The following is a 23,276-nucleotide window of genomic DNA, read 5'->3' on the forward strand; positions in this document are numbered from 1 at the left end:
ATCTCCCTAATCCTGTCAGCATTGGTATGAATGATTTTTCCTCTGACCACTGTCTTATGGTCAAAGACAGCAGCTCCAATGATTCTTTGCCTTTCTGTCTGCCATAGATTAGCATAGAATTCCTGAACCATATTCTTCCCCACTTTCGTTTCAGGATTGGCTAGAATTTCCCAATTCCTGTTTCGAATTTGCTCTTGGATCTCCGGATATTCATCTTCTTTCAGATCAAATCTGACTTCCGGGATCACTGATCTGTGACTCATTATCTTGTAGTAATGGTCTGAGTGTTCTTTAGTTAAGAACTTCCCTTGGTTCCAAAGTGGCTTTGGAACGCTTTCTTTCTTTCCTCTTGGGGCGGTTTGTTTCCCTTTAGGAGCCATGATCAAGAGACACAATAGTTTTTGTGATCACGGGAAAAACACACCAAACTTAGAGCTTTGCTTGTCCCCAAGCAAAAGAAAGGAAAGAAGAGGGATAGGAGGAGAGCAATGTGGAATGGTGATGATGAGGAAGGCGCCAAACACAAGATATAGGGAGGGGGGTGGGTAGTTTTCGAAAAAAATTAAGAAAGAGATAAGATAAAAGATATAATTTAAAAGATATGATCAGAAAAAGATATAATTTTAAAAAGGAAAAGATATGAATCATGATTTAAAAGATAATTTTGAAATTTAATTTTAAAAAGGATTTTTAAAAGGAGTTAAAGATGTGTTGGAAACAAATTTGAAAAGCTGATGGCTTGAATTGGAAAGCCATTTGGCTTTTGGGTTAAGATAAATCTAAAAAATTTGCAATCATTGGATTTTAGAAATTAGGATAAAAACTTTTGGAATTGAAAGTGATAATTTAAAATATGTTTATGCAAGAAATCATGAATTGAAACATAAAAATTTTGAAAAATTGCAAAGAAAAACGAAATTGTACCTCCTCCCACCATCCTGGCGTTAAACGCCCACATGGTGCATGGTTTGGGCGTTTAACGCCCACATGTTGCTTCTCCTGGGCGTTCAACGCCCATGTGGTGCTTCTTCTTGGCGTTGAACGCCAGGAGGTCCTTCTTTACTGGGCGTTTTTCTAAACGCCCAGAATGCTAGCAGATTGGCGTTAAACGCCCAGAAGGTGCATCTTTCTGGCGTTTAACGCCCAGAAGATGCTTCTTCTTGGCGTTTAACGCCCAGAAGGCTACCCTTACTGGCGTTAAACGCCCAGTGGGTGCTTCTTTTGGGCGTTTAACGCCCAAAGTATTTCTTACTGGCTTTTTCATGCCAGTGAGCTTCCAAATTTCTCTGTAACTCTTGGGACTTCAATTAATTACTAATTCACCTTTGAAGATACTTGGACTTAAACCTGTAAAGAAAAGAAAATTTATTTAATCAGTAAATAAACTTTGTAAATGGCTGGGTTGCCTCCCAACAAGCGCTTCTTTAATGTCATTAGCTGGACTGACACTGATATTCAATGTAATCTCAGTCTTGAGCATTCTTGCTCGAAATTATCTTCAAGATAGTGTTTAACTCTTTGTCCATTGACAATGAACTTTTTGTTAGAGTCACTATCCTGAAGTTCTATGTATCCATATGGTGATACACTTGTGATCACATATGGACCTCTCCACCGGGATTTTAATTTCCCAGGGAATAATTTGAGCCTTGAATTAAATAGCAGAACTTTCTGTCCTGGTTCAAAGACTCTGGATGACAATTTCTTATCATGCCATCTTTTTGCTTTCTCTTTGTAAATTTTTGCATTTTCGAAAGCATTGAGTCTAAATTCCTCTAGCTCATTTAACTGGAGCAATCGTTTTTCTCCAGCCAATTTGGCATCAAGATTCAGGAATCTGGTTGCCCAGTAGGCCTTGTGTTCCAGTTCCACTGGCAAGTGACATGCCTTTCCATACACAAGCTGGTATGGGGAGGTCCCTATAGGGGTCTTAAATGCTGTTCTGTATGCCCACAGAGCATCATCCAAGCTTCTTGCCCAATCCTTTCTACGGTTAATTACAGTCCGTTCCAGGATTCTTTTAAGTTCTCTATTTGAGACTTCAGCCTGCCCATTAGTTTGTGGGTGATATGGAGTAGCCACCCTGTGGTTGACTCCATAACGTACTAGGGCAGAGTAGAGCTGTTTATTACAGAAATGAGTACCCCCATCACTGATTAACACTCTAGGGATACCAAATCTGCTGAAGATATGTTTCTGGAGGAATTTTAACACTGTTTTAGTGTCATTAGTGGGTGTTGCAATAGCCTCCACCCATTTGGATACATAATCCACTGCCACCAGAATATAGGTGTTTGAGTATGATGGTGGGAAAGGTCCCATGAAATCAATGCCCCATACATCAAACAACTCAATCTCCAAGATTCCTTGTTGAGGCATAGCATAGCTGTGAGGCAGGTTGCCTGATCTCTGGCAACTATCACAATTAAGCACAAATGCTCGGGAATCTTTATAGAGAGTAGGCCAGTAGAAGCCACTCTGGAGGACTCTTGTGGCTGTTCGTTCACTTCCAAAATGTCCTCCATACTGTGATCCATGGCAATGCCAAAGGATCTTCTGTGCTTCTTCTTTAGGCACACATCTACGGATTACTCCGTCTGCACATCTCTTAAAGAGATATGGTTCATCCCAGAGATAGTATTTTGCATCTGTGATTAATTTCTTTGATTGCACTTTACTGTACTCTTTGGGTATGAATCTCACTGCCTTGTAGTTCGCAATGTCTGCAAACCATGGCACTTCCTGGACGGCTAGTAATTGCTCATCCGGAAAGGTTTCAGAAATTTCAGTGAGAGGGAGGGACGTCCCTTCCACTGGCTCTATTCGGGATAGGTGATCTGCTACTTGGTTTTCTGTCCCTTTTCTGTCTCTTATTTCTATATCAAACTCTTGCAGAAGCAACACCCATCTGATGAGTCTGGGTTTTGAATCCTGCTTTGTGAGTAGATATTTAAGAGCAGCATGATCAGTGTACACAATCACTTTTGATCCTACTAAGTAGGATCTAAATTTGTCAATGGCGTAAACCACTGCAAGTAGCTCTTTTTCTGTGGTTGTGTAATTCTTCTGTGCATCATTTAGCACACGGCTGGCATAGTAAATGACATGCAGAAGCTTGTCATGCCTTTGTCCCAACACTGCACCAATGGCATGGTCACTGGCATCACACATTAGTTCAAATGGTAATGTCCAGTCTGGTGCAGAGATGATTGGTGCTGTAACCAATTTAGCTTTCAGAGTTTCAAATGCCTGCAGACACTCTTCATTAAAGATGAATGGCGTGTCTGCAGCTAGCAGGTTGCTCAGAGGTTTGGCGATTTTTGAAAAATCCTTTATAAACCTCCTATAGAACCCTGCATGTCCCAGAAAGCTTCTGATTGCCTTAACATTAGCAGGTGGTGGTAATTTTTCAATTACTTCTACCTTAGCTTGGTCCACCTCTATCCCCTTGTTCGAAATTTTGTGCCCAAGGACAATTCCTTCAGTCACCATAAAGTGACATTTTTCCCAGTTTAAAACCAGGTTAGTCTCTTGGCATCTTTTCAGAACAAGTGCTAAGTGGTTAAGGCAGGAGCTGAATGAGTCTCCAAATACTGAAAAGTCATCCATGAAGACTTCCAGAAATTTTTCCACCATATCAGAGAAAATAGAGAGCATGCACCTTTGAAAAGTTGCAGGTGCATTGCACAGGCCAAATGGCATCCTTCTGTATGCAAATACTCCAGATGGACATGTGAAGGCCGTTTTCTCCTGATCCTGGGGATCTACTGCAATTTGATTATAACCTGAATATCCATCCAGAAAGCAGTAGTATTCATGACCTGCTAGTCTTTCTAGCATCTGGTCTATGAATGGTAAAGGAAAATGATCCTTTCTGGTGGCTGTATTAAGCCTTCTGTAATCAATGCACATACGCCACCCTGTAACTGTCCTTGTAGGAACCAGTTCATTTTTTTCATTATGAACCACTGTCATGCCACCCTTCTTAGGGACAACTTGAACAGGGCTCACCCAGGTGCTATCTGATATAGGATAAATAATCCCAGCCTCTAGTAATTTAGTGACCTCTTTTTGCACCACTTCTTTCATAGTTGGGTTCAGCCGCCTTTGTGGTTGAACCACTGGCTTGGCGTCATCCTCCAACAAGATTTTGTGCATGCATCTGGCTGGGCTAATGCCCTTAAGATCACTAATGGACCACCCAAGAGCTGTCTTGTGCGTCCTTAGCACTTGAATTAGTGCTTCCTCTTCCTGTGGCTCTAAGGTAGAGCTTATAATTACAGGAAAGGTTTCACCTTCTCCCAGAAATGCATATTTCAGGGATGGTGGCAATGGTTTGAGCTCGGGTTTTGGAGGTTTTTCCTCTTCTTGAGGGATTTTCAGAGGTTCTATTATCTTTTCTGATTCCTCCAAATCAGGCTGAACATCTTTAAAGATGTCCTCTAGCTCTGATTCGAGACTCTCAGCCATATTGACCTCTCTTACCAGAGAATCAATAAGATCAACACTCATGCAGTCATTTGGGGTGTCTGGATGTTGCATGGCTTTAACAACATTCAACTTGAACTCCTCCTCATTGACTCTCAAGGTTACTTCCCCTTTTTGGACATCAATGAGGGTTCGGCCAGTTGCTAGGAAAGGTCTTCCTAGAATGAGAGTTGCACTCTTGTGCTCCTCCATTTCCAGCACCACAAAGTCAGTAGGAAAGGCAAATGGCCCAACCTTGACAATCATGTCTTCAATCACGCCTGATGGGTATTTAATGGAGCCATCAGCAAGTTGAAGACATATCCTGGTTGGTTTAATTTCTTCAGCTAAACCAAGCTTCCTGATAGTAGATGCAGGTATTAGGTTGATACTTGCCCCAAGATCACATAAAGCTTGCTTGGTACAAACACCTTCTAATGTGCATGGTATCATAAAGCTCCCAGGGTCTTTAAGCTTCTCAGGTAAGCTTTTCAGAATGACTGCACTGCATTCTTCAGTGAGGTAAACTTTTTCAGTTTCCCTCCAATCCTTCTTATGACTTAAGATCTCTTTCATGAACTTAGCATAAGAGGGTATTTGCTCAAGTGCTTCTGCAAACGGGATCTTTATTTCAAGAGTCCTGAGATAGTCTGCAAAGCGGGCAAATTGCTTATCCTGTTCCGCTTGGCGGAGTTTTTGAGGATAAGGCATTTTGGTTTTGTATTCCTCAACCTTAGTTGCTGCAGTTTTATTACCTACAGAAGTGGGTTGGGAAGCCTTTTTAGAAAGGTCAGCACTTGTATGTGACTGATTCCCCACTGGCATTTGAATGCTAGTGGTGGGAGCTGGAGTGGCGTCAAACGCCACTTCCTTGTTTGTTACTGGCGTTTGAACGCCAGAACCATGCTCCTTTTGGGCGTTCAACGCCAGATCCATGCTTGTTTCTGGCGTTGAACGCCAGGAATAAGCATGGTTTGGGCGTTCAGCGCCAGCTTTATCCCTTTCTGGGCTCTGCTTGTCCTCAGAGGGATTTTTAGTAGCCATTTGTTCATTTCCTGTCTTCTTGCTACTTTGAAGTGAGGTATTTAATGTTTTCCCACTTCTTAATTGAACTGCTTGGCATTCTTCTGTTATTTGCTTTGACAGTTGCTTTTCTGTCTGCTTTAATTGTACTTCCATGTTCCTGTTAGCCATTCTTGTTTCCTGTAATATTTCCTTGAATTCGGCTAGCTGCTGAGTTAGAAAATCTAATTGCTGATTGAATTCATTAGCCTGATCCATCGGATTGAGTTCTGCAGTTACTGTTTTAGCTTCTTCTTTCATGGAAGATTCACTGTTTAGATACAGATGCTGATTTCTGGCAACTGTATCAATAAGCTCTTGAGCTTCTTCAATTGTTTTTCTCATGTGTATAGATCCACCAGCTGAGTGGTCTAGAGAAATCTGAGCTTTTTCTGTAAGCCCATAGTAAAAGATGTCTAATTGCACCCATTCTGAAAACATTTCAGAGGGGCATTTTCTTAGCATCTCTCTGTATCTCTCCCATGCATCATAAAGGGATTCATTATCTCCTTGTTTGAAGCCTTGGATGCTTAGCCTTAGCTGTGTCATCCGTTTGGGAGGGAAATAGTGATTCAGGAATTTTTCTGACAGCTGTTTCCATGTTTTTATGCTGTTCTTAGGCTGGTTATTTAACCACCTCTTAGCTTGATCTTTTACAGCAAATGGAAACAGTAGTAATCTGTAGACATCCTGATCCACTTCTTTATCATGTACTGTATCAGCAATTTGCAGAAATTGTGCTAGAAATTCTGTAGGTTCTTCATGTGGAAGACCAGAATACTGGCAGTTTTGCTGCACCATGATAATGAGCTGAGGATTCAGCTCAAAGCTACTCACTCCAATGGAGGGTATACAGATACTACTCCCATATGAAGCAGTAGTGGGGTTTGCATATGACCCCAGAGTCCTCTTGGACTGTTCACTCATACTTACTTCCATAATGGAATACAAGTTGAGAATTTATAGTTTGGAATGTAGCAATGAAATAAATAAAAATGGAATAAATAAAAGAAAGTGGAAATATTTTGAAATTGAAAATTGAATTTTTATAAAAGATTTTCGAAAAGAAAATTGTTCAAAATTAGTTAGAAAAATAAAAATTTTTTGAATTTTGAATTTTATGATGAAAGAGAAAAACACACAAAAGACACAAGACTTAAAATTTTTAGATCTAATGCTCCTTATATTCGAAAATTTTTGGAGGGAAAACACCAAGGAACACCAAACTTAAAAATTTTAAGATCAAGACACAAGAAAAACTCAAGAACACCTTGAAGATTCACAAGAACACCAAGAACACAAGGAAGAACACCAAACTTAAAATTTTTAGAAAACTTTAATAAAATTTTCGAAAATTATAAAAATTAACAATAAAACACCAAACTTGGAGTTTGGCACAAGATTAAATCAAGAAAAATTATTTTTGAAAAAGATTTTCAAAAGTACCGGTGCTCCCTTATCAAGAATATAAGCCAATGCTTTAGCCAATTGGGAATAAATATGACACTTGATGCAGATGTTCTTGAAAAGAAACTATCCTATCAAAATTTAATGACTTTGTAACAATAAAAATAAAAATAAAAACAAAAATAAATTATTCCTAATCTAAGAAATAAAATAAGCCTTTAATTGTCCAAACTCAATAATCCCCGGCAACGGCGCCAAAAACTTGGTGGACGAAATTGTGATCCTTAATTAAAGGCTCCTTGGCATGTGCCAAAGAGAACTAATTTAACTAACTGATTACTTTCTCAGAGCACAATTCCGTTCAACTAACCAGCAAGTGTACTGGGTCGTCCAAGTAATACCTTACGTGAGTAAGGGTCGAATCCACAGAGATTATTGGTTTGAAGCAATCAATATTTATTTTATTAATCTTAGTTAGGATGTCAATAGGATTATTTGGATTAAAAGTGAAATTACTGGAATTGATAAAAGAGGGAACAATGTTACTTTGATATGCAGCACTGGGAAATATGTTGGAGTTTTGGAGATGCTTTGTCCTCTGATTTCAACTCTTCCTTGAGATCTTCTTCTCACACGCAGGTTCCTTCCATGGCAAGCTCTATGTAGGGTGTCACCGTTGTCAATGGCTACTTCCCATCCTCGCAGTGAAAACTATGCACGCACTCTGTCACAGTACGGCTAATCACCGGTTGGTTCCCGCTCCTACTGGAATAGAATCACTCTTTTGCGTTTGTCACTATCGCCCAGCAGGTTAAAGTTTGAAGCACGTCACAGTCATTCAATCCCGGAATCCTACTCGGAATACCACAGACAAGGTTTAGACTTTCCGGATTCTCATGAATGCCGCCATCAATCCGGCTTATACCACGAAGATTCTGTTGGGGAATCTAAGAGATATTCATTCAATCTGATGTAGAACGGAGGTGGTTGTCAGGCACACGTTCATGGGTTGAGGAAGGTGATGAGTGTCACGGATCATCACCTTCTCCACAGTTAAGCGCGAATGAACATCTTAGATAAGAACAAGCGTGTTTGAATGGAAAACAAAGGAATTATATTAAATCATCGAGACGTGCAGAGCTCCTCACCCCAACAATGGGGTTTAGAGACTCATGCCGTCAAAGAGTATGTAATTCAGATATGAAAATGTCATGAGGTACAAGAAATGTCTGTAAAAGTTGTTTAAATAGTAAACTAATAACCTAGGTTTACAGAAAATGAATAGACTAAGATAATTGGTGCAGAAATCCACTTCTGGGGCCCACTTGATGTGTGCTGGGGCTGAGACTAAAGCTTTCCACGTGCAAAGGCCTTTCTTGGCGTCAAACTTCAGGTTATGACGTGTTTTGGGCGTTCAACTCCGGATAATGACGTTTTTCTGGCGTTTAACTCCAGACAGCAGCATGAACTTGGCGTTTAACGCCAAGTTACGTCGTCTATCCTCGCGCAAAGTATGGACTATTATATATTGCTAGAAATCCCTGGATGTCTACTTTCCAACGCCGTTGAGAGCGCGCCAATTGGACTCCTGTAGCTCCAGAAAATCCATTTCGAGTGCAGGGAGGTCAGGATCCAACAGCATCAGCAGTCCTTTTTCAGCCTAAGTCAGATTTTTGCTCAGCTCCCTCAATTTCAGCCAGAAAATACCTGAAATCACAGAAAAACACACAAACTCATAGTAAAGTCCAGAAATATGATTTTTGCCTAAAAACTAATATTATTCTACTAAAAACTAACTAAAACATGCTAAAATCTACATGAAATTACCCCCAAAAAGCGTACAAAATATCCGCTCATCAGGTATTGTTTGGGACTAAACTTGTCTCATTTAGCCATTAATGTGTCCATTGGTCTACAATCTTTCATACCATATTTATTTAAAATATTTTTGATATAGTTCTTTTGTGATAATCCAAAAATTCCTTAATAGCGATATTTTAGTATCTCGATTCCTAATACAAAAGAAACATCACTAAGATCTTTCATCTCGAATTTGTTCAATAAAAATTTCTTAGTTTCATGCAACAAATCTATATCATTATTGACAATTAGAATGTCATTAATATATAAGACCAAATATATGTATTACTTCCACTGAATTTGTGATATACACATTCATCTATAATATTTATCTCAAACTATATGAGGTAATGACTTGAAGAAACTTGTGATACCATTGACGAGAAGCTTGTTTGAGATCTTAGATGGATTTCTTTAACTTACAAACTATAAACTTTGAAATGCTTGTTAAAAAATTTTCTAGTTGTACCATATATGTCATTTTATCAATGACACCATTGAAAAACATTGTCTTTACATCCATCTGATGTAGTTCCAAATCAAAATGAGCTATTAATGCCATTATGGTTCTAAAAGAGTCTTTCGATGATACTGGAGAAAAAGTCTCTTTATAGTCTATGACTTTCTTTTGAGTAACGCCTTTAGCCACTAGACGAGCTTTATATCTTTCTGCATCATCCCTAAAATCTCTTTTGATTTTAAATATCCATTTACAACTAATTGTTTTCACAACTTCAGGTAATTTTATGAGATTTCAAAAGTCATTGTCTTTCATAAACTTTATCTCTTCATTCATGGCCTTAATCTACTTTTGCAAGTTAGAACTTTGCATGGCTTGGCCGAAATTGATTCGGTTTTTCTGCCAAACCAATGCCATCTTCATGTTCTTAGAGATAGATTATATATTCATCTGAAATTGTATTTCTCTTTTTTTGTTTTGTTGGATTTCCTTAATAGTACTTCTTGAGATTGTTTAGCTTGCTGTATGGATTGAGATTGAGGAGGATTCTTATTATTCTCTTGTACTATAACTGTGTCTTGAACAATAATAAATATGAAGACCTAATCATTGTCAGTTGTAGATCCTCATCAAAAGTAACATTCCTAATATTTTCTTTCTCCCAACTCAACATTCTCAAGAAATCTCACATTTTTCATTTCAAAAATAGATCTTGATGTAGGAATGTAAAATTTGTATTCCCGTGAATACTCAGCGTAACCAACAAAGTAGCAACTTATTATTCTTAAGTTCAGTTTTCTTTATGGCGGCCTATGGTCGTGCCTCAACTAAACATTTTCAAATGTGTAAATGCTTTATATTGGGCCTTTTGCCTATCTAAATTTCATAAGGGATTTTGTTAATTGTTTTGCTTGACACCCTATTAAGGATGTAAAGTGTGGTCTTTAAAACTTCTTCCCAAAGTGATTCAGGTAAGAAAGAATGACTAATCATACTTCTCAACGAGTTCTTAAAAGTTTGGTTTTTCACTCTACAACACCATCGATGTTAGGTTTGTCTGGCATGGTGTACTATGGAACAATACCACACTCTTAAAAAAAAGTGCAAAAGGACTTGGAACCATCATATTTTCTATAGTATTCACCACCACGATCAGATTTGACAACTTTATTTTTTTTTTCAAATCGAAGTTCAACTTCAGCTTTGAAAGATTTGAAAACATCCAAAGCTTGAGATTTTTCATGAATTAAATATAGATACTCAAAACGAGAGTAATCATTTACAAATATAATAAAATACCATTGTCTATTTCAAAAGATAGTAGAAAATGGGCCACATATATCGGTATGTATCAACTCTAAGACATCTTTAGCTCTTTCAGCACCTAATTTCCTTTCATTTGATTAGTCCAAATGAGAAATAGAAACTAAATTTCAACTAAACGACGATACATAAAATGTCTCAAATAAATCCAAATAAAATTTAGTTGTAGAATATAATCTAAAGGTTCCTATAACTTCTACTACAAGTATATTTACGTCTGTCACATAGATGTATCTTTTTAGAATCACTTGGCGATCGACTCCATAGACAATCCTGCATAGTAACATTTAAATGAGTAATAGCAGCATAATCTACCCACCAACTATCAGCTGGTGCATAACTTAAACTACTTTCAAAATAAACAAAAGTAAGAATCATACTTTTTTTGCACGCCAAGTGGTATATACAGTTCATCTACATGTGTCCTACTTTCTTACAAAAGAAACAGGTTGAGGCTTGATCTTGTTTCTTAGCTATTTTCTGCTGAGAAAGTGCATCTGCAGTAGTATCACACTTTTTTATATTGAGAAGATGAAACTATATGAGCACTTTCAGTCTTATCTAGTTGTAGTCTCTTTTTTTCTTATATACAGTGAGATATAAGCTCATTTAGGGACTAAGTGTTCTTCAGAGTGTTATAACTCACTTTAAATTGTCCAAAATGTACAAGAAAAGAGATCAAAATAAAATGCATGAGTAAATCCTCAGACAACTCTAACTTTAGTACTTTCAATTTGAAAACAAGATGAAACATTTTCATAATATACTCTCTTATATTTCCTTTACCTTTATACCTCATGGAGACAAGTTTGCTCAAAAGTTACTTGCCTTTGCTTTTTCATTCTTAGTGGAAAAAAATTTTAACATCTGTCAAGAACTTTTTGGCATCTTTATTCTCAGGAATTAAGCCTCGAAATGCTTCAGGTATGGAGCATATTCATAATCATGATACTTATTCGATTGAATCTCTTCAAGTTCTCCATTTTAACCTTATTGAGGTTTTCTGTAGTTAAAGTGGGTTTCTCCTCTCGAAGAGCTATATCTAAATCCATACAACCGAGGACAATTTCCACGATATCCTTCCAAACCTTAAAGTTTATACCATTTAGTATTAGAATACTACTAACTTGTGTAGAAATACTGGTAGCTGAAACCATAGCAATTGGATTAGAGCAAAAAATATATAGTAAACATTAGTTAAATAATGGCAAAAAGTCCATATTGAGATATGTAGAACAATATTATTTTCAATCTTTGGATAGAAAAATTGTTTGTAAGTGATACTCTTATGGCAGTAATTAAATATTGTCAAAAATTTCAATCACATGCTAAGTATTTCTTCGGATTGACTAAATGCGTACATGAAAAACTTAAACTTTGCAACTTATTTATTACTGCATACATTTTTCATTAATTGGCCAAACAACAATTTTTCTTTGAGCCGATTATTGATCATATAATTAATAGAAAATAAACAAATGCAGACTATGCTTATTATTGGACCAAACAATAAATTTTTTTTAGCCGATTATTGTTCACATATATGATGAACATTAATTTATTCTTAATTCTCTATTATTCAAATATTATTAATGTGTATATATAACTTGAACAAATATAAATCTTCTTTTAGATTGATTAATATTCGCATATGTGACACACATAATAATTCTTATATATTAAAAAAATTAATTAATTTTATATCAAATCAATAGCACATAAAAATTAAATTCAAGACAATCATGGTTTAATAATACTCTATTAATATTTTAGAATAAATAAATATTTATTTATTTATTATATCAAATTAATTCTACCAAAATAAATAAAAAAAATATGGTCTTATACAAAATGTATACCCAGATTAATATATTTTAAAATCTAATGCCAAATTTATATATATGGTTGTTACCATTTTCCATTTACTTAACAAAATTAACCCATTAAATATTAGGAAAAGGGAGAATACAAATAGTACTGTATTAAACAATTAAAAAAATTTTGAAGACACGTAAGCGAAGTACATATGCACTAATTATCAATTTTATCAGCATCATTATATATATATATATATATATATATATATATATATTTTGTTAGAAACTTGGGTATTATGGGCGCTCAAAGTCTCACATTGAGTAGTATGAAATGCTTGATGTTGTATATAAGGAGAGTGGTTCTTTTCCCTTAACAGCTAGCTTTTAAGGTGTGGTTTCCCACTTTCTTTATATTCGACAAGTGTTTATTCTGTTTGTATGACAAGTGGCACAATAAAAAAGTAAAGTAAAGTTTAAATTTTGAAACAAAGAAGAATTGATATTGAGCGCAATCTTTCTCCTTTTGGATCAAAATTTAAATGTGTATATCTGAACTATTTTGAAATCAGTGTTTGAGGAAACAAATTTAAATTCAGGATATTAAAATTCATTTCTTTCCTCGACTTTGTCTATCTCTCTTTCTGTTCTTTCTTTCTCGAAAGTGCTCTCTGTAATTGAGGCACAAACGGAGTGGTGGTTCAAAATACATAGAGATATCACCGGCAAGAAAGAAGAGGGAGCTCACTAGTGATGGAAGCAGTAACTAGCAGAGAAGGTAGAGTGGTGGTGGTCGGTGTAGCAGATGGCGGTAGAGGTTTCGAATAAGTCTTCGTCGAGTAGCAGAGATTCCGAATAACAAGCTAGTCATGGCTGTTGATGCAGCAACAAGGAGAAAGAACAGTGACAACAGTGAGTGGTGTTGCTACCATCAATAAAGAAGGAGCAGCTAGCAGCAAGTTGTCGACACCAATGAAGAGCTTTGATATCCTATCGTCGGTTGTGTTTTTATAGATTTGAAAAATTATATTGCATTTTAGGAAATTTATGTAATCTAATTTTTTTATTTAATTTTTTTTGCAGTGGTAGCAGGTAACTAGGAGCTAAAATCATGTCTAAGAAATTCACTGAATTTGTCTGGTGACAGACTGACAGTGAATATAGTTGTGAATGAACTAGACACATAACAAGTTTCAGATGGTGATCACGTTATTTTTGTCATTTGTAGATATGCATTTTTTCTAATATATAATAGGTAAAAGATTAATACTTGCCTTATTCATGCCCTTGATTAAATTGGTGAATGTTAGTTATCGTGGTTGTGGTGCATTTTGTTCATAAAATTGATTGCATCAATCCTGTAATACGTGTTTGGCCTTTTTTTTGTTTAATAATTGAGTTGGATAAGGTACTACTTCTTTGAATCCTCTTAGACATTTATAAATCTAGAATTGGATTCCATTGTTTTCTTGAAAATCGATATGCAAATTCCATTCTCTTCTCCTCTAAATACACCATGTTAAATGGTGAAGTTGAAATGGCAATATGCTAATTATTAAAAGTTGTTGTCTCTTTTATTTGTGTGATTTACTTAGAAATAATAGGTTTATGTATTCTACTTTTTTACTTTTCTGTTTTTCATATCTATTTCTTTATTTTTAAATTTTTTGCATTTTGATTTCTTTAAATTTGTTTTCAGATTCACATTGTACTTCTCATAAGTGGACAAGGAAAGTGAGGCTCAAAAAGTGGTACTTCCTATACTCTCAAAAAAAATATCTAAGATAAATACTTACTTGCAGCGATGAGTTGTGAGTTGTGTTGCTCCCGTCATTCAAGAAGGAACAGCTAGCGGCAAGTTGACTATACCGATGAAGAGAACGCAGAGATCTGAGATCCTGTTGTCCGCCATGTTGCAGAGGGTAATTTACTTTTTAAAGGTTAGAAAACAAATAAAACTTATGAAGTGTTTCTTTGACCATTAAACTTCATAAAAAATTGGATTTCAAAGATTTGAAAAACAAAAACACATTTCTTGAAAGGATATCATATGTGAATGATTCTCAGAAGAAGGGTTTGATTTGAAAGGATATCATGTGTGTATGATTCTATTTTTATTTTTAAATTTTCTTGCTTTTTTTATTTTTTAAATTTATTTTCAAATTCACTATGTGCTTCTCATAAATAGAATAAGAAAAGTGTACTGGATGGAGTGAGGGCAATAATTTCAGTAAAGAAAATCCTATTAGTGGAGAGAACATTGAAGCAAAGACGTTATTTGGCATTGAACCTTTATTTGTTGAAGAGATTGCTTTTGTGGTAAGTTCATTACTTTTTTAAATCAACAATGTGTGAGCTTCTTTTTCAATTCTTTGAACATTAATACATTAGAAATTTCATTTTTATCATTGTATAATTTCTGTAGGTTGCAAATAGTCAGATTTTGTATATTCAATTTATGGAAATTATTTCTTTGAAAGATCTAGCATTTTTTAAGTTCCTCCATTTCTTTATCCAGAACATATTGGTGATGTATCGCAAGGAATGACGGCAGATCACAAGATTATTTTTAAAGATGTACAATTCAAATTTTCTGATCTATGAATGTTGAAAGAGTTAGATTAATTTCATTATCATCTTCATTTAAAATTAAATGTATCATTAAGATAATTGCATTATAATTTACTCTTCAAAGTGAGGATCATATATAAAGTAGTACTCCCCATACTCTAAAAAAAAACATCTAAGAGAAACACTTATCTTAAGGTATTTCTTTTTTTATTTCCTCTGCACTGCACCACTTCAGTTTATATCTAAATCTTAATTTAAAAGAATTAAAAAAAGAATCTCCAACTAAGTAGTTCTTTTTTTTCCTTTATACATGTATGCATATGCAATGAATTAATTACATATTGGTGTTTGCAAAGAATCAACTATTAATAGGTTTTGCAAAGTTATCATAAAGCATTCCACTAAGCAATAATATTGGTGTTTCTTAAGGTCCTTTAATGCTTTGCTTTAATAAGCAATCCATGAAACTACTTAGTTTGAAAAGTTTGACTAAAGAAAATTCATACACGTTCCTGTTATTCAATCTAAAATTTTGATTTTATAGCTTCTTTTTTTTAGATTTATACATGATAGGGTTATGGGAACTTCATGATGATTTGGAGAAGGCTTTTATCTTTGTTTGACTAAGTGATTTAGTGTGTTTGTTGTTGTTTAAAGTTCTTGTTGTTGGGTGCAGTCCCATCTTTAAAGATGTATTTAGACTAACTGATCAATAAGTATTTAGTTTAAATGTATGACAAGTTTCCAGTTTTGATATCAAAATGTTCAGATAATATTCATTGAGCGGTAAGTTTCAACCAAAAAATTTTTGAATTCCAAATCTATGGTTTAAATATCTCTTTTGCCCATATTTTTTTTCTTTCTTAGTTCACAAATCACAATAGAATTGGAGAATCAGAGCGTGTTCCTCAATTCTGACTCAGTAGTTAACTCTAGCATTGTGCCCGTTGGTTACTAATGAAATCAAGAGCATGTATAAGTGTTTCTTCTCATTTCCATGGCGTGATTCTCTGTAGCACCTACAAATGTGACTGTCATGTAGTTTTTGTTGACTGATATAAAGATAATTTTTTTGGCAAAAAGAACTCTTTGGCTACTACACTATGAGGAAGTTCCAGTAAGTATAAATGAATTATATCGAAACTACTTTGGTAAGAATAATTTCTTGAGATGGAGACTAATTATGTGCTTTTGTGTATTTAATTTTAGAAAAAACAGGTTGAAGGAAATCTTTTCTCATTAGGGTTGTCTCTATAGTTCCTTTAAAGGAAAAAGGTTAGCTTACTAATTATTCTAATTAATAACAATTCAGTGCAATATAACATAAGATTATCAAAATTTTGAGTTATTCTCAAAGTTCATAATTTTGTGACGATATGGAAGTAAGCTAAGATTCATCTGTTGGTCAAATTATCTCATCATAATTCAAATATTTGGTGCATTGCGTGAATTAAAGGTATTAAAATTGAATACTAATCAACAATTTTTGTAAACATGAAAATTGAAAACCAAATTAATTTTATTTAAATTCCAGAGATGAATCTTATTTAACTATATATGTAAATTATGATCATTCTTCCATGCTACATATGGTTATGAGTTATGACCATTCTTATTAAATTATATATGTAAATTATGACCATTCTTGCATATGTGAATTTGGAAGACAAATATATAGACTATCAAATGAAATTTTATTTTGATTGGGTACATTCAAAATTTCAGATTCGGAGGTTGTTATATAAAGGGATCTTGCATCTTAGCTCTTCAAAAAAAAAAAAAAAAGAGATCAATTTGTTTACTTATTTTCTTTTTTTAATGAGTCATCCTTAGTTTGATTTTAATTGCCCTCTTAGATGTCTTGAGTTGTAGGATTTTCCAATTATGCATTTAAACTTTCATTATCAACTATATATACTTAAAAAGTGCAATTTGGGATGAATAGAAAACTATTACCACTAATCCTTTTATTTTTATTTTCCCGATAATAGATGGATAATACTTGATTTTTTATTAGAGAATATATGTGGATTTTGATTCAAAGTGTGAGAAAATTGTGGTCGCAATATAGGAGGAACTAGAAGGATAAAGATAAATGATAAACATGTCACAAAATGTAAGAATGTGTTTTATATAGTTCTATTTTGTGGTAGCATTACAGCAGTATTCTACAACTGTAGCTTCTCTTTTGTAATCTCAATGCCATACTTTATGAATTCAGGTCGTGGATGCTTCAAATGTGATTTTGCAAATCATATTGCCAAGGAGAGTAGTAATAGGTTTTCAATGAAATAACGTGCAAAAATTTGTCACAAAATACAGATAACATCAAATTTGTACATACATTGTATATTCCTATCTAATATTTTGGTTCCATGATTATGTTTACTCAAATAAGTGACAAACTTCATGGTGTGGATGTGATGGTTTTTGATAGAGAAATAAATTCTCAATACTAAATCTTTTTAATTGTTTGTTATTATTTTTACTCATAAATTATTCTTTATTAGAGTAGTTATTTTTATTTTTGTTGAATGCATTTTTAATTAGGGCCAATGGAAATGATTCGCAGAATTTTTTTTGTTGAAAAAATACTTAAAAGATGATTGATACTAAAAAATTATTTACAAATTAAATACACAATTCGTGCTTAGCCATAGACTTGGGTTAAATATACATGTAATTTTGTAAACAAATCATAACAAATAGATTAAATACACGATCTGTGATTAACTATACACTAGGGGTCTAATTATTATAACCAAATGCCACTTGGTTAGTATTTGTTGTTTGTGTAACTATATTTAAACAAATAAACATAATAGTTTTTATATTTAAGTAGAATTTATTTATATCGGCAAGATTATTTGACTTCTAAAAAAGAGATGGTGTAACAATCTTATACATTGTACAATAAATTTGTTAACAAAAGTAGTTTTTCAAATTAAAAGTAATAATTATTAGTATAAATAGACATATTTAATAAATTTTTACCATAGATCAATATTTAGCCTGCGCGTAGTGCAGATTTTACACTAGTAATATATATAAATGGCTAACATGACCATACAAACATACACAAAAAATTGTAACCCAAACGGTATCGACATTAAAAAGGATTATATTTTTAGAAACCAAATTTAGCTTATATGTGTCTAAATGGCACATATAATAAATTTATTATTAATAAAAAGTTTTTATTATAAATATAAAAATTTAAATTTTTAATATATTTATTTTGTCTTTATTAAACAAAAATATTTAAAATTTGTTATTAATAATAAACTTATTATATATCTTAAGACATGTGTTAATTAAAAATCCTTAGAAAAATATCCTGTATGACAGACGAAAAGTGCAGAATACAATATTCCGTGTACGAACAGTTTGTCTATAAAAAGTTTGTCTTCTAATGAATGGTGAAATATGAAAGGATGATAATGACTATGTTAAGCAATGTGATTTGTTTCATTTGACCAGCTCATAAAGAAAGGCATTTGATCGTCGCTAAAAAATGATCGAGTTATCCAATTCTTCATTCGTTAACACTAATGGTAAATCACATTATTTTTTGCGGAATTTCTTTTTTTTAACACTCACTTGAATAACGTTTTGTTTGGTGTTTCATTGAGCAATTAAATTTAGCTTTTAATTGTAACACTATACCACACAGAGTTTTACGCTTAAATCGTAAAACAGAGGAGGTGTGGTATTACGACCTCTAAAATAAAATATATATACGTATAGTAATTGAAAGAATATAATATTCGATGAGTCTTAAAAGATAGTTAAAGCAAAATCGTGAAATTAAAAGCACAACACTCAGGAATAATGTTTACTTGCATACGAAGAAAGTATAGGTATATATATAGACAAAGAGAATAGAAGGTCAATGATACAAAATATTCAAGCCCCGAACTCAGCCTGTGAAGCTAAGGCTGGCTGGAGAAAATTTACATACATACATATAAATTTCAAGTCATAAAGTACTCAAAATAACCCTAGTTCTCCATCAAAAGCCTCTACGAGATACAAGAGCTAAGCAAAATAAGGAGAAGTCTATACAATATATATATATATATATATATATCAAATAACTCAACAACGACATCCTAACTCCGTTGTGCCAGGAACTCCAGACGCCTAGCGAGGTGTCTCTCGACCTGCATCTAAAAAGCACAAATATCCGTATGGAATGAGAACCGGAGGATCAGCTCGATAAAGGTACCACATACATAAAATATACGGTCCCGGAAAAGTCGGAGGCAATCCTAGAACTCTGACGCTCATAAAACATAAGGATTTTAAACAGAAACCATAAGCAGGGTGGTTCTCTAAGGTTCTTAAACTTAACCAAACTCTAGCTAAATCCCTCCAAAATCCTTCTCCTTCCTCCAAAATCTTCCAAAACACCAATAGAGTCACACAAACAAGGCAAACATAATTAGAGTACAGTTAATACATGTAACAAGTATAACAAATAGCATATTGATTCACATAGGCAAATTTAATTAATGCACAAGCAAACAAAACAAGCATATGCATATGATGTATGCCTGCCCTATGGCTAATGAGTCTCATCTGTCGGTTATAAAGCCAACTCGACATGTCTGGCTGCCAAACCTTGGACAGTCTCCCATGCGCATATCCCCAAGAGTCTATGCATAGCTTTTTCTCATTCATAAATAAATTCTGCTCATTGGGAGATTTCCGGGGCATTAATCTCTTATAGCTTAATCTCTTCACTATATCAAAACTAATATATAGGGTCGTAAAGAGTAAAAATAGAGGTTTAGAGGTTTAAAATTATGTTCAAAACACAAAAAATCAATTTGATGAAAAATAGGGCCCCGCGGATGTGGTATTTTTCCCAACTCATGTACGTAACCCTTGTCCTCGTACGCGAGTGCCCCTCACGTACGCGGCACTTGCCTGCGTGCGCGAGTGCACCAAACTGAAGCAAATGGCATGTACACAACCATGAGCCTGCATATGCGTCGCCTTCATTTTCCTGAAAAAGCTGTTAAAGTGCAGATTTCACATTTTACATCTCCAACTTCCGACGCGCATAACTCTTTTGTTAAAAATTGTTTTTCATCTATTCTTCAAACGGTGTAAACTTCACGGACCCAACTTTCATATAAAATAAGTTTAGAAAAGTTTGAGGGTTCGAAAGCAAAATTATGACCCGCCGAAGTTCGGCCAAAAATTCAATTTTTACAAAAACTTCTCCAACCTCTATTTTACCAAACCTAACTCATTTTTAACATTCCAAACTTGCAAACAATATCAAGACATACCAAATCATACATCATCATTCCACATTCATATTATGACACCCTTATATATAAATTCATCAAGTCTAACATCAATAAACTTAACACCCACAATTCACCATTTGTCAGATTCAATCCCAAGAATTACAAAATCAACACAACCTCAAATTCAAACATTAACATATTACCATTATTCATTCAATTAATCATTTTATCAATTATCAACCATAAGTATCAACACCAATCCAATTCCCATAGTAATCCAACATTTCTCATCAATCCTACTACATATTCAACATAATCATACATTCCAACCTATCCTATGGTCATCTAGCCTACATTTTCACAAGACATTATATATTACATACGAGAAACCAAAACTATACCTTGGATGATTTTTGTATACGCCAAAGACACCTCAATTACTCATGACCATAAGCCTCCACCACCAAAATTCAGCAACCAAGGTTCACTTCCAAGCTTTTAATCACCTCAAATATTGTTCTGCAATCACATATTCACTATCTAATATACATTATCACAAACATATACACAAACTTAATACTTAACCAAAATTAATCAAGATATTCACTAGTGTTTGTGATTTTTCACCTTACTGACGGAAAATTGGGTCAAAACCCGGCAAGCCCCTAAGTTAGCTTGATCCTAAACATCAAAACCAACAAAATTTCAACACCCAAATCGTAGGATTTTTGAAATTGGGGGAGGAGAGAATCAAAAATAAAAAATGACTTCTTTACCTAATTAAGTATTGGACTTTGTAGAGCTCGACGTTGCGGTCGCGTGGGCACAAACGGTGCGGCGATCGAAGCTCGGAGTTGAAAGATACGTGGATTTGAATTGAAAATAAGGGTTTGTAATGTTTGAGTGTTTTTCCTCTTCTTGCTGAATTCTTTAGTGTTTTTGCATGAAGAAGGAGAGAGAATGAGCTAAAGCTCATTTTATTTGTGGGTTGGATTGGACCCAGTTTGATCGGTTTGTCCCAAATGGGCCAATCTTGGGCCAAATTCTTTAAAATTAGTGTCAAAATTCGTATTTTAATTAATCCTTCCTTATTATACTATAAAATTTCATTTTCTAATTTCTTTAATTAGTATTTAATTTATTGGATAATTATTCGTTAATTACATGGCGTTTACATCCTGCCTACCTAAATTAGAATTTTGCCCAAAAATTCAAATTTGGTTACCTGAGAACAAGTGTGGATAGTCATTTCGCATTTTAGATTCAAGTTTCCACGTGTGTTCTTTGATTCCATCCCAATTCCAAGCAACTTTCACCAGTGAAACCTCTTTGTCACGCAACCGTTTAATGCTGGTGTCATCAATTCTAACTGGGGTTACTTGCAGTGTCAAATCTTCTCTTACTTGAACCGATTCGGGTTCCAGAATATGACTGGCATCAGGAGTATACTTTCGAAGCTGTGACACATGAGACACATCGTGCAGGTTTGAAAAATGGGGCGGTAAGGCAATTCTGTAGGCTACCGGTCCAATCCTTTTCAAAATTTGAAATGGACCGATATAATGAGTTTTTAGTTTCTTTGTTTTGATCGCTTTACCCACTTCGGTTGTTGGTGTGACCTTTAAGAACACATGCTCCCCTTTCTCAAACTCTAAAGGCTTTCTCCTTTGATCGGCGTAGCTTTTTTTATGACTTTGAGCAACAAGCATTCGGCTTCAAATTTTCTTGATCTGTTCGATAGTTTTAACTATCATTTCAGGGCCTAACAAGCTTGTTTCCCCAGCTTCATACTAGCATAGAGGAGATTGTCACTTTCTCCAATACAGAGCCTCATACAGAGCCATTCTAATGCTCGCATAGTAGCCATTATTATACGCAAACTCCACCAGCGGCATATACCGATCCAAGCTCACCGACTGGTCCAAAACACAATTCCTCAGCATATTCTCTAGGGTTTGGATTGTCATCTCTAATTAGCCATTGGTTTGAGGTCAGTACACCATACTTAAGCTTAACTGAGTTTCAAATGCCCGTTGGAAGGCTCCCCAGAATCTAGATGTGAAACGTGGATCTCTATTGGAGATTATGGTGGTAGCCACGCCATGCAACCTCATAATTTCCTTGATGTACAAACATGCTAGCTCTTCTAAGGTACAATTCATCCGAATGGGTAAAAAGTGAGTTGACTTTGTCAGCCGATCCACAATCATCCAGACAGTATCAAATCCAGCTCGAGTTCTTAGCAAACCCAACACAAAATCCATTGCGATGCCCTCCCATTTTTATTGTAGAATTTCTAAAGGCTGAGGGTTCTAGGTGGTCTGATGCTCAATTTTGACCTTTTGACAGTTAAGCATTTAGATACATAGGACGCCACATCGGTTTTCATTCCTGGAGCGACATCCCAACTCCGTTGTGCTAGGAACTCCAAATGCCTAGCGAGGTGCCTCTCGACCTGTATTTGAAAAACACAAATATCCATATCGAATGAGAACCAAACATTCTCAACATGGTAAAGGTACCACATACATAAGATATAAGGTCTCGAAAAAGTCATAGGCGATCTTAGAACTCCGACACCCATATTATAAAACATAAGGATTTTAAACAGAAACCATAAGCAGGGTGGTTCTCTAAGGTTCTTAAACTTAACCAAAATCTAACTAAACCCCTCCAAAATCATTCTCCTTCCTCCAAAATCCTCCAAAACACCAATAGAGTCACTGATGAGCGGATATTTTATACACTTTTTAGTATTATTTTCTTAATGTTTTGGTTATGTTTTGTTAAGTTTTATCAAGTTCTAGCATGTTTTAGTGCAAAAATTACTATTTGGATGCTACTTTGAGATTTTGTGATTTTTCTATGATTTTAGGTGATTTTTGGGTGATTCTGACAAGTTTTAGGAAAGTCTTATTCAAAGACAAAGAAAGGGTTGCAGATGTTGTCAGATTCTGACCTCCGTGCATTCAAACGAGAATTTCTGGAGCTATAGAAGTCCAAATGACGCATTCAGAATGGCTTTGGAAAGATAACATTCAGGGCTTTCCA

The sequence above is a fragment of the Arachis hypogaea genome, chromosome 6 (assembly GCF_003086295.3).
Source record: "Arachis hypogaea cultivar Tifrunner chromosome 6, arahy.Tifrunner.gnm2.J5K5, whole genome shotgun sequence".
NCBI classification, from domain to species: Eukaryota; Viridiplantae; Streptophyta; class Magnoliopsida; order Fabales; family Fabaceae; genus Arachis; species Arachis hypogaea.